The following is a 12,630-nucleotide window of genomic DNA, read 5'->3' as shown; positions in this document are numbered from 1 at the left end:
GCTGGGTTCTGAAAGTTTGCCATGTTGGTTTTGGGGAAGTTGGGGTCAGCTAGATCCTCAGGGAGGCACTGACAACAGCAACTAGGGCCCAGAGAGACTCCATTTTGAGTTGTGTTTTGGAAGTGCAGACCAATTTCAAGGAAAAACTTAGTCGATCATTTTTATTACAGCAGAAGTGAGCTGATCATTCAATTTCTATGTCTGTATGTGTGCATGTGCATGTGTGCATGTGTGTGTGTGTGTGTGTGTGTGTATGTGTGTGTATGTGTGTGTGTGTGTGTGTGTATGTGTGTATGTCTGTATATGTGTGTGTTGTGTGTCTGTATATGTGTGTGTGTATGTGTGTCTGTGTGTCTATGTGTGTGTGTGTGTGTGTGTGTGTGTGTGTGTGTATGTATGTGTGTGTGTGTGTGTGTGTCTGTGTGTCTGTATGTGTGTGTTTATGTGTGTGTGTGTGTGTGTGTGTGTATGTGTGTGTGTGTGTGTGTGTGTGTGTGTGTGTATGTCTGTGTGTGTGTGTGTGTGTGTATGTCTGTATGTATGTGTGTGTATGTGTATGTGTGTGTGTGTGTATATGTGTGTATGTGTGTGTGTGGCATGCACTTTATTGTACGTGTGTGTGAGCGTGCAAGTGGAGGCCCCAGGTTGATATCGGGCATCATCCTCTATGTCTCTGCCATCTTACTCACTGAGGCAGGATCTCTCAATCGAACCCAGAGCTTGCTGATATAATTAGTCTTATTGAGGATCCCATCTCTGCCTTCTGAGGCTGGAATTACCAGAAGGTCACAGCACTCACGGGGCTTCACATGGGTTCCTGAGGATCTGAAATCTGGTCCTTCCACTCTCAGAGTAGGAGCTTTAACCTCAGAACCATCTTCCTAGCCCAGAACTGACCATCCGTACAGGATTGCCAGCTAAGACTCTGTTATACTTCACAAAATGGGTTCATCTGTTAGTACTTACCATCAGAATTATAGGTTTGTCCTCTGTCTCTCTAAGGCTCAATACACTTTAGGAAAAGTCACAATTCTGCATTCATCTTCTCTTATCTCTGGGTTCTGTAACAGCTGAGGCCTCTGCTGGCACAGCACAGTGGATTTGTTGGAGAGGAAGGGAGACCATTTGGATTGGAGGACTTTCTTTATGTCTGGCAAATATGTCCACTGGTAGGTTGGCCAGAAACAGACCTATCTCTCTAAGGCAAGGGTATTTCAGGATTCAGCCCAAGGTGGGTATCTATTTAGTCCAAATTTTTGCTGTCAATAGGACATACAAATCGATCGATAGGTTTGCGCGGCTCCCTATTGGAGGCATTGATTCCACATCAAGGGACATTGAGGATGGGGGGTTGTCCTTCTGCGAAATGGTCTTGACAGTAGTTCGAGGACAAAGGAGGAGGGGTGGGAGTTTACATTAACCCACATTCTATCCCAGTGGAATTCCGGTCAAAAAAATAGACCAAATGCTGAGAAAGCGCTAAACAACTGAAGCAAAATAGTTCCTCAAGTGCACACGGGCTTCATGTTCACCCTCTCTGTAGAGATCCAGGAAGAAGCTGGAAAGTGTATTTCTAGAAGGCAGAGCAGACCACTCTCCTCAGCAGTAGGGACAGTGATGGACGCTTGCTTCAACAGATGCTTGACATCAGAATCTGAACAATAATCCTTAAACATACATCCACATATACACATACACACATACACACACATATATATATACACATACACACATACACACACACACATACACACACATACATATACACATATACATATACAAACACACATACACACACATCACACATATACACACATACATATACACATACACAAATATACATATACACAAACACACACACATCACACATATACACACATACACACATACATACACACATACACACACACATACACACACTTACACACACGAATACAATTTAAAAGTCACAAAGGTCAGAGAGAAATCAAAGGAACTTTAAGAATAATACACATCTACACCTCAGAATCATATAAACTTCCCAGTGCAGAAGATGGGGATTCTGGGCAAACCCAAATTGGCCCAGAGCCTTTTTTGCAGAACACAAGGCTGGGCTGCAGCAGTGTACACATGTGGATGTACAGTCAATGGGATTACATCTCCCTAATTATTTTCTGCATGAGCTTTGGGGCACAAACACAAAATGAGATCAGCCGGGACTTGCTTCTCGAACAAATCACTCAGATTTAAACATTGCTCACATAAACAAAGAGGGGAGGGGGTGGGTGGGAGGGAGGTTCAGGCTGGGAAAAGACAGAGAAGGGCTTCTTCAATCACAGTTGCAAGGAACAAAAACCTGGAGGGGAAAAAGAGTTGTTGGACCGCCACCAAATCTCCCCCACTGGAGACAAGAGCCCATCTGCTGAGCTAGGCAACTTCCCTTTAACTACCATTCAGTCCCGTCTCTGCAGAGATCTGTCTGCAGAGCTGGCAGATGGACCCCTGCTTCCCCCAAGTCGCCGTGTTATTTGTTTAATAAATTTAATTAATATCCATACTGCACTGGACTGCTCCCAGAAAAGAGGCCAGAGCGCTCCCGTTCCCCCAATAGCTGCGTGATGAGTGATTCCCAGAAAAAAAGGCAGATAATGGTGCCTCGGGGCCACTAAAAAATTAAAAGTACCCAGCGCTTCCATTACTTTGCATGGGTTAATTTTTTTCTTGCTCTGCCCTAATATATTTTTGATGCACAACTCCCCACGTGACACACTCCCTTCTTTGGGGTCAGTTAGATTCGTTAGAGTGTTTTCGGAAGAATCTAGGTGAACCCCACGTTCAATACGTTCATCTTTTCCCGCGAACGGGAGGAGCATGAGGACAAGAAGGTCCGATTTGCCAAGTAGCAGGCTCCACGGCCATTTTCAAGGCAAATCAAATGGCCCCGATCACAGTACACTTCTACTCTTTTCCAGTTCTAACAGTGTGAACATGGCTGCTGCAAACATGGAGGGTGGGAAGGACGATCTTGGGAAATCTCAATGGCAGCAGCTCACTCTTTCTTTGTTGAAAGTTGAGTCCTCACGGGCAACAAGTGCGAGCCAAAGCTGTGCTCTCCCGGCCTTGTCCAGCGGGGCAGTGGTGGCGCACACCTCTGATCCTAGCGCTCAGGAGGCAGAGGCAGAACAATCTGGAAGTTCGAGGCCAGCCCTGTCTACAGAGTGAGCTACAAGACAACAAGACAACAAGGCTACACAGAGAAACCCCTCCGCTCCCCCAAAACAAACCAAATCAAACCAAACACACAAAAACTCAGAAAATACGAGGAACTAGATTTTAGAGAGATGGAGGAAGGGTGCGGAGACATATTTGTTATATATTACTATGTGTGTGCACAATACTTAGTATTTATGTTATAATGGGAATAATTTATAATAGCTAACATTACATTATATGCCAAGTTCCACAGCATATTTTTGTCTATTTGTTGGTTGTTTATTTAGCCAAAAATACCCTCTTCCGCCTTAACTTCCTTAAGTACAGGTTACTAAGAGTGAGACTAGTCTGTGATATATCTTATTATTATGATTTCAATATTAAGAAAATGTGGGCTCAAAGAGGTTAAGCGATGTGCCAGAGTTCACTAGATTAGCCCGATGCCTCCGACTCCAGAGGATAGGCTCCCATTCACTCTGCTTTTCCTTTCTTTAGTGTTTCCTTATTCCAGGATCTAGACACAATAACAATGAGATCTTCGTGGCCTCTCCACATACTACACTAATACTTAAAACATTCAGCACCGGCTGAAGGGTATAGAAATTAGCCTGGGGTGTCAATTTGCTGACCTTGCCATTTTGAAACCACTGAACTGACTTAGTCATCTTTTTCAGACTTGTCGGGCCTCATTGCTATAGGATTTTCTTTGGCAAGCATCATTTTCAATATTTTTTCTAACCGTATGTGCTGTAATTATTTAGGTTCTCATGTGGTCCTCCTCAGTTAAGGGGCAACAACTAACCCAGGCAAGTGTACTTAACAATAAATACTGTTAAAGGGCAACGAATTATCCCTCCACAGTTGTCTGCCTTCTCCCCCAAAGACCTCATCCTTGTTCACGACAACGTGAAATTATGATTCCTACAATGATTCAACAATTGCCCTGGTTATTTCTAGCCTATAAATATTACAAAGGACACCGTGGGGCCGTTCTGAGAGCCACCTGTCTTTGTTCCCCTCTCTCTTTCCTATTAAGTGTTGGGTTACCACTGCCTCATTAAAATAAAAACTGGTTATTTTTGTAAATACAACGCATGGTTCCTAAGACATTGTAGTTTAAAACTCACTGGTTTGGTTTTTTTTTTTTTTAAGAAATGAAGGGTGCAGAGCTTAGTTGGGGATCCCTGGCTCGATATTGCACAAGAAATTGAAGCAAACTTAGCAAGGAGCCAACTTGGAAGGGTCCACTTCTGAATTCACTCAAGTGAACTGGCAAAATCTAGTTTCTCAGGAGCTGTTACACAGGAGGCTTCAGTTCTTTGCCGCAGCGGCGTCTTGACAGGGTAGCTCACAGCTCAGGATTTGCCTTTCCTCCCACAGAATGAAGTGGAGGGATTCCAAGACAGAAGCCATAGTTTGTTTCTGTGTCATAACAGAAGTGAGGTCTTCTCCATATTGTGTCTGCTGAAAGCAACCCACAGGTCCAGCCTACACTCAGAGCAGAGGTATGTTATACGAGCTGCTAATATCAGGAGGCTCATTGTGAAAGGTACTGAGGAAGAGAGGGAGGGAGAGATTCAAATGAACATCTAAAAAGCAATTCTCATTCCCCGATATTTCTGTTTTAAAGTGAAATTTTAAACACATTCAGTATGGTAAATGGTTCCATTCATTCAACTATTTACGAGGTTCATAACATAGACTAATGGGAGATGTGTGTGTTATAAATAACTATACAATAAAATTATTTTATATAACTATATGCATATGATAAATGACTAAAATTATGAGACAATTCCACCAAGGCTAGCCCAAGCTTCTCTGCCTAGAGTGGAGACACATGGAGAATAAAGATTAAGACACCCATTGTTCTTTTCTAATTAAAACAACTTCAGCGTTTACTGTTGGAGACTATTTTAGGAACAGTTTTGCAGGTTGGAGCGGTGATGAGCAAATTCACTTGCCTGCAGATATAACACGCATTGTCTAATATCAGCTTTACTAATGAGAGTCGAGCTATTTTGGTCTTCACGTGCCTTCTTCTTTTGTCTTATATTTCAATGTCAGAATTTTGAAGAGGAAGAAGGCTATTCAATCCCTATACACCTCAACTAGGGCCATTGATGACAGACAATGGCACAAATTAGACACTCCCGATGCTCAGAATGAGTACCAGCATTGTTTTAGCTTTTTTCTATTGCCATGATAAGCACCACTACCAAAAGCAACTTGGAAGAAAAGGGCTTATCTCATCTTACAGTTTACAGCCCATCACGAAAGGAGCCAGGGCAAGAATTCAAGGAAGGAACCTGAAGGCAGGAACTGAAGCAGAAGCCAAAGAAGAATGCTGACTAGTAGCATGCTCCCTAGGCTCTTGTATATTTCTTATACCCCTTGGGACTACCTGCCTAGGAAGAGAGCCACCCACAGTGGGCTTGACCTTCTCACATCAAGAAAATGCCCCCACAGACTTTCACACAAGTCAATCTTATGAAGAGATTTTTTTCAATTAAGGTACCTTCTTTCCAGATGACCTTAGCTTGTGTCAAGTTGACAAAAACTGACCAGCATGAGCTCCTCACCTCAATTTTAATTTTCCTGGGGGAAAGAAAGAATGGAGGGAGGGAAGGAAGAAAGGAAGGAAGGAAGGAAGGAAGGAAGGAAGGAAGGAAGGAAGGAAGGAAGGAAGGAAGACAAGATAATTTCTGTTGGCAGGACATTTACCAATCAGTAATTTAGAAAATCCAGAGTTACCTGGATTCATCTTTCATGATGAAACTTTTCCTCCAGCCACTGCATTATTTAAGTCTAAGGCAGTTTAACTTAGCTGTTACTCAACTCACATGAGGATTCATAAGCTGAGTGAAGCTCAATTATAAAGAAATGGGGTTCCTATGTAAGATTTTCACAACTAAATTTCATAAAGGTTCATACTTGTCAACCTTAAGTGAGTGCCAAAGAAATAAAGATGTGACAGAGGGGAAGAGAGAGGGGGGCAGAATTGTTTAGTTCGGGTGATCTTTCTGGAGAGGCGACGTGCGAGTTGGGATGTGCAGGAAGAGAAAGCTCTGCATGTGAAGAGGAAGAGGGTGCGGTGCAGACAGAAAGCTGGTGTTTCCTGGTAAGAGGGAAAGTTGGCTTGCCAGAGGGATCTGAAGGAGGCTACAAATGGAACACAGTGCGGTGTGGGGAGACCATTCTGCTATCCTGCAGAAAATGGAGAAGACCTGACAACTGGTAGGGAGCTTTGATAAGGGTGACTTTCCTTGCCTGTGGTCTAGTCAAGTCACTGTCAACTGAGATGGACGTTAGAGGCAAGAACAGCTGAGTGCATGAATGACAAGTGAGGCTAAATGGCAGTAGTAAGAATCAAGCAAAACATCAGAAGGAGAGAAACAGAGGGACAGACAGACGCAACTTCTGTGCATCTGGATTAAGACCCTGGAGAGCAGCTGACTTCAGTGTGACGTCTCCATGACTTTGAGACACAGGTAAAATCCCCCACTAATCTGTCAGTCGTGTAGGACATGTACTGTGGTAAGATGTTCTCAGAAAGAGGCCCAAGAAAAATGTAGAGTATGGGGGACCAAGAAAAGGTTTTGTTGATCATCCCCTACCATCCGGATATATAGGACAGTGTGACTTAGAAAAGTTTGCCAGTCAAAATCAGACAGTCAGTCAGTGACAAAACCAAGGCAGGAGCTTGCCAGTCCAGAGTTCTGCCAGCTGAACTCGGTGTGAGGAAGTAGCATGCAAAGTGGGAAGAGAGATGGTGTGCACCACAGCCAAGCATCTGTGACTTAGTGTTCTCTTCCCCGCCTTCCTCCAGTCACTGGGGAAAGACGTGTGGCAGCCTAATGCAAACAGAAGAATACATTTTTGCACAAATTCTTTTAACTGACAAAGCTGGAGGGAGAGACAAAGGGAGACAGGGTTTGGGGGAAGAGACAATGGAAGGATTTTAATCTCAAAACATGTTGCTGAAAATAAATAAACAAACTTGAACTAAAAATAAGTTTTAATTTGGTTCAAATAATACCATTATTTAGTTCATAGTGGCACCACTTTCTTTTACCAAGCTGTAAATGGCAATGAAATCTGTATTAAAATGTAAATATTTCCATTTTCTAAGTCTACGGATCTCATTGCATAAGTCTCTCTACCACAGTCTAGAAATCCAATCCCAGCTCCTTTTCAACATAAAAAAAAAGGGAGCAGACTATGAATTTATAGAGGGAACATTGAAAAGAGAAATGTAAAATACCATATTTTAGTCCTAATGTTCCCATTCCAATGACATTTCAGTCCCGGAGCCTTCCTGCTCCTCAATCTACCAACATTTACCTTTAACTCTTCTTTACAAAGCTATTTTGACCCAAATTCAGAAAGAAATCTGTGTAAAATATTTCTTTCAAATTGGGACTCATCTCGCAGGAACATGTTAGACTAAATTCCAGTTCCGGGAAGACATAGCTTTGAAGTCTTTCATACCGACTTCGATCTCCAAGCTTTATAAATGCATTTGCTTATGTCGGAAGGCCAATTTTATATGAGCTATAAATGGCTCTCACACGTACACAGAGAAAACAATCTGGCATGAGAGCTATCCACTTCTTCCTAAAATTATAGGCAGCCGGTGCAAGTTGAGGATGTTAGATTGAGAGCATTAATGCCAGGACTAATTTTGTTTTCTTTAAGTAAATAAAACAGTAAGCTATTTCCTAGGGCCCATGGCCCTTGCAAATGTCAAGTTACACCTCTGACTTGATTTCACACTCTCATATCCAAAATGACCAGCTCGACTTGGGTTATATATTCCCCAAATGTTGCTTACCTCATTGTAAATTATGATGTACCTGTTCAGATAGTTGTCTGTCCTGGAAAATAAGTTTACAAAGGCTTTGTCCACTAAGTGAAATAAAAAAACACTTATAGCCAATACTGGGAGACAAAAATCAAGCCGACTTCCCTGTTAGCCTGTGAGTTAGTTCTATCATCTCAACAAGATTCTTCTAAAACAATTTGCAAAAAGAATTAACATAGCCTGCTCCAAAAGAGCTGAAGAAATGTCCCACTGGGTTCTATAATTCACTGGTGAGTTCCTGAGAGGGAGTGGATAATTTTCTTGTCAACAGAAAGATCCAACTTAACTCTTCTATTCAGTTTGCTATTTAAGTGACACCTTGCAGTTTAGGTAATAAACCTTAATCGAGAGACAACACAAGAAAATTCTTGGCATTTCATTATGTCACAAGAAAAGGGAGACAGCCACCATCTCCACCTCCCCAAATCACCTCCAGGCTTACATGTCCACAGACAAAGGACTGGCAGGCTAGACAGAGGAGAGAAAGGAAAAAGATGAAAAGCCCAAGTCTACCATTTCACTCTTTCTCTCTAGTGCATTTAATTTTTCCATAGAGCAAGTAAAGATATTTCAAAATTATTTTTTAACATAATAGTCTGCTGCTATGGGAAGCCCTAAGAAATTAAGAGCACATGACCATGGCGTGTGTGTGTGTGTGTGTGTGTGTGTGTGTGTGTGTGTGTACACCCAGGAATTGGTTCTCTTTTTCCATCATGTGGATCCCTGAACTCAAGTAGTCAGTTTTGGTACAAATCACCTTTATCCACTGAGCCATCTCTCCAGCTCACCATGATCATCTTTAAAAACAATTACTACAACTATCTTCAAAAAAGAAATCCCCTTCCTACTACAAGGCCATCCATATTCTCTCCAGTGGACCCACCAGCACTCCTTCCAGCTCAACCTCCACAGCCTACACCAACCCCTGGACTCAACTGGTAGGCCCACATTGACAGAGGTGCTACAAGGTGACACTCTGGGACACCCTGTTCAACATCTGACAATCATCGGCTTCCCTAGAGGCCACCACTTTGTTAGAACGTCACAAACATAAGCAGGTAAACACAGCTAGACTACGTAGCATCCTAGTCTCCCAGCTTCCACCATACTGAGGGGTTTATCATCTGCCCAGGGACATGTAAGAGAAAAGCGAAGAGCAGAATTGGAGGGTCCAGGGCTGGGGAGCTGGTTCAGTAGATAAAGTACATGGCAGGAAAACATGGGACCAAAGTTCAGAACCCCAGAACCCTTGTAAAAATCAGAGGTAGTGGCCACTTATAATCAAAGCACTCAAGACAGAGAACCAAGGGACCTATGGAGCAATACAAGCCCAAATCGGCAAGTTAGGGGCTCAACAAGAGACCCTCATCAATAAATAGTTGTGTCTTCCTCAATTGCTCACCACCAGCAAGTCATAATCCAGAGATCTCAGACACAGGTTGTGTCACCCCAAGACATATACATGTTAGGAGTTTCTAGGTCACACACCTGCTATAGTCAACGTGCACGGAGGAAAGGCTGTTTGGGATCATAGTTTTGGAGATCCCAGCCCATGGCCCCCACTGCCCTTGAGCCTGTGGTGGGGTAGCGCAGCATGTCATATGGTGAGCCAGTCTGCTTGCCTCTATTGGGAACCAAAAACAAAGAGAAATCTCCTAGTCCCCTCCAAAGCCATATGCCCAGTGATCTAAAACCTTGAAATTTTCTCCTATCTCCCAATAGAACCATCCCGAGGGCTGAACCTTTAAAACATGAGCCCTTGAGGGATATTTCAGAAATAAACTATTGCAATGTCCAATCCTCAGGAAAATCCTTAGACCAAACCTAAATACTAGGGGTGTGTGGGTTGGAGCAAAGGGGAGCCTAGTTTCCCAAAGCCTGGGTTTGCTGCAGCTTCCCAAGTTCTAAAGAGAAACTTAGTATCCTTCACACATGTATGTGTGGGGTATGTCTGTGTCTGCTTGTTCGAATGTTTGTTGATGTCAGGTATCTTATTCAGTTCCTCTGCATTTTGTTGACTGAGGTGGGGTCTAGCTAGTTAGCTTGCTCCAGGGATCCTATCTTAGCTTCCAAGGCTCTGAGATGACAGATGACTGCCACGGCTGTCCTCAGCTTGGTCTCAGATATGGATTCCAGTCCTCAACTACACACAGAAAGCTGTGTATGCACTGCCATCTTCCTCGCCCTGTGTTAGCCATTTTATTAAGATTTATTTATATTTCCAAATTGCAACAAGTGTTGAATCTTGAAAGAATTTCTAGCAAGTGGCAACTTGCTAAAATATATAAGTTCACTGTTAACTATGATAGACTAGCAATAAATGGATGAATTATAAATATCATTCATGAATATTCATATACATTAATATCTCATACATATTCATCTATAGTTATATATATGAGTGATATATACCTTTAATAAGTTTTGAAAAGGTATCTACCAGAAGTTTGGGTCCAGATTACTTACTTTTTTTCAATTAGAAAAAGCAGCCAAATTAGTAAGTGTGTGTGTGTGTGTGTGTGTGTGTGTGTGTGTGTGTGTGTAATTATATTTGTGAAAGAGTATGTAGAGGAAATGATTGTTTAATTGTGTTTTAGGACTAAAAAGCAAGTATTGGAGGAGGAGCAGGGAGTCAGTCAGCATAGCATGCCATACTCGGGTCAAGAAATACCTTAACCTGAAAAGCATTCTTTTAAAAAGATTTATTTTTATTTTTTGCGTACGGGTGTTTGCCTGTATGTATGTGTGTACCCACTTGCATGCCTGGTGATGGAGAGGCCAGAAGAGGACGTTAGATTCCCTGGGACTGGTCTTACACTGACTGTGAGCCACCATGTGGGTGCTAGAAACTGAAACCAGGTCCCCGGGAAGGGAGAGAGAGCCCGTGTGGAGTGCCGTTAGCCACTAACAATCTCTCCAGGCCCATGAACAACATTTTTCAGTTTATAAATTCAATTGTTTTATTTACAAGAACCTCATCCAGCATAAGACTGCCAGGCTGTGCCATGGTTTACTGCCGGTAGAAGACAGAATCCTGAAACCAAGTTTTAGATTTCCTCAAACCATTTGCCCCCAATAGATACACTATCGTTGACAGTCACAAATGTAAGCAAGAACGGAGAGAAGCTAAGTAACCTAGAGATACCTAAAGCCTCTAAGCCACAGTAAGTAGGCTACGTGGGCTGAACAGCCAATGTGGAGGAAGCCTTCCCTCAGAGCCCACGAAGAGACACGAGGGAGCTCACTTTACTCCAAAGAGGGTTTTTAAAGAGACGACTTTCACTAAAGCACAAACTGAATAGAATCATATCAGTATAATCCTCACATATTTCTGCCAGCTGGGATCCTGGATGCTGAGATGTAACCGCCTCTCCGCGGGCCTCAAAACCCCAGTCTGTTTCCCACGGGTCACTGCCCAGCCATCAGATGGAGGCACGATGTGGTTACCACCCTAACAAATCGCTCCAAACCACCTCCGTCCAGGGAAAAGGCTACGGCTCCCATTCGCAATCTCCCAAGCCACCCCATCCCTCTGCACGGGAGGATCAATAGAGAGCCAGAATGAATTGTTTACTCAATTGTGCTGTGCAGGCTGAATAATTGCACGCCTTCCAGGAGGGCTTTGTAACCAATGAGATGGCGTCGGATCTGCCAAAACCTTTACCTTGAAGCCAACATCGGTTCTGCAGACTCTCCTATCACAAATAACGGCAACCCTGGCTATTATTTCTAGAGGAGGCAAAACCATGGCAGGGACATCAAAAACCATGTCTTTCAAAAAAACACAGAGGGGGGGAAAAATACACAAAGCAGTCCCTGTTGACAACGGTGATCCCCACATTTCCCAGGGTGGGCCCTTTAAAATCAGGAGCTCTGATTTTATTCATCCACGTCGAAATAGCCTACAGACAGCAAGCCTTAGGGAGAACGGAGTTGGCAACTTAGACACAAAGATCACTTTCTAAAATGTTTTCAATTTTTAAATCAACACATCCTGTGTTGGATAGCATTAGGCTATATCTGAACAAAGGTGTGTCCCCGTGGTTTCCGTCCCTCCATCCCTCCACTCTCTACTGTCTCTGTCCCTTCTTCATGGTCCTCCCTCCTCTTTCATGTCCCTACGTCCTTTTGCTCACTTCCCGTCCTTTCTTATCATCCAATAGTGCCCCGTGTCGGTCTAGACTTCTAGAGTTTACACGCACTTTAATAAGGGACACATCCCGAACCACCACAACAAAAAGCATCACTAGCAATTTTTAAAATACCTAGTCATGTGGAAAAAGACTAGGAGATGGAAAGTTATTACCTTGCCAAAGTCCTTAAGGACGACGAAAATAATTTACTACTGAGACAGAAAAGACTGAGGTGTGAGGAGTGAAGACAAGGAAATCCTTAGGACAGCAACAGCAAATAATTTAGGCAAGGAAAACCCCACAATACTGAGTCAATCAAGGAGCAAAGCTTAGCGGTACCTGTAATCGCTCTTTTCCAAAAAACAAAAGAGCGGTGTGCCCTTTGGAAATCTTGCTTGTTAGCACCAAAGCATCCCTAGATCTGATAAACTGTAGTATTTC

This window comes from Rattus rattus, chromosome 5 (genome assembly GCF_011064425.1).
Source record: "Rattus rattus isolate New Zealand chromosome 5, Rrattus_CSIRO_v1, whole genome shotgun sequence".
Classification (NCBI taxonomy): Eukaryota; Metazoa; Chordata; class Mammalia; order Rodentia; family Muridae; genus Rattus; species Rattus rattus.
This window is presented reverse-complemented; position numbering follows the sequence as displayed.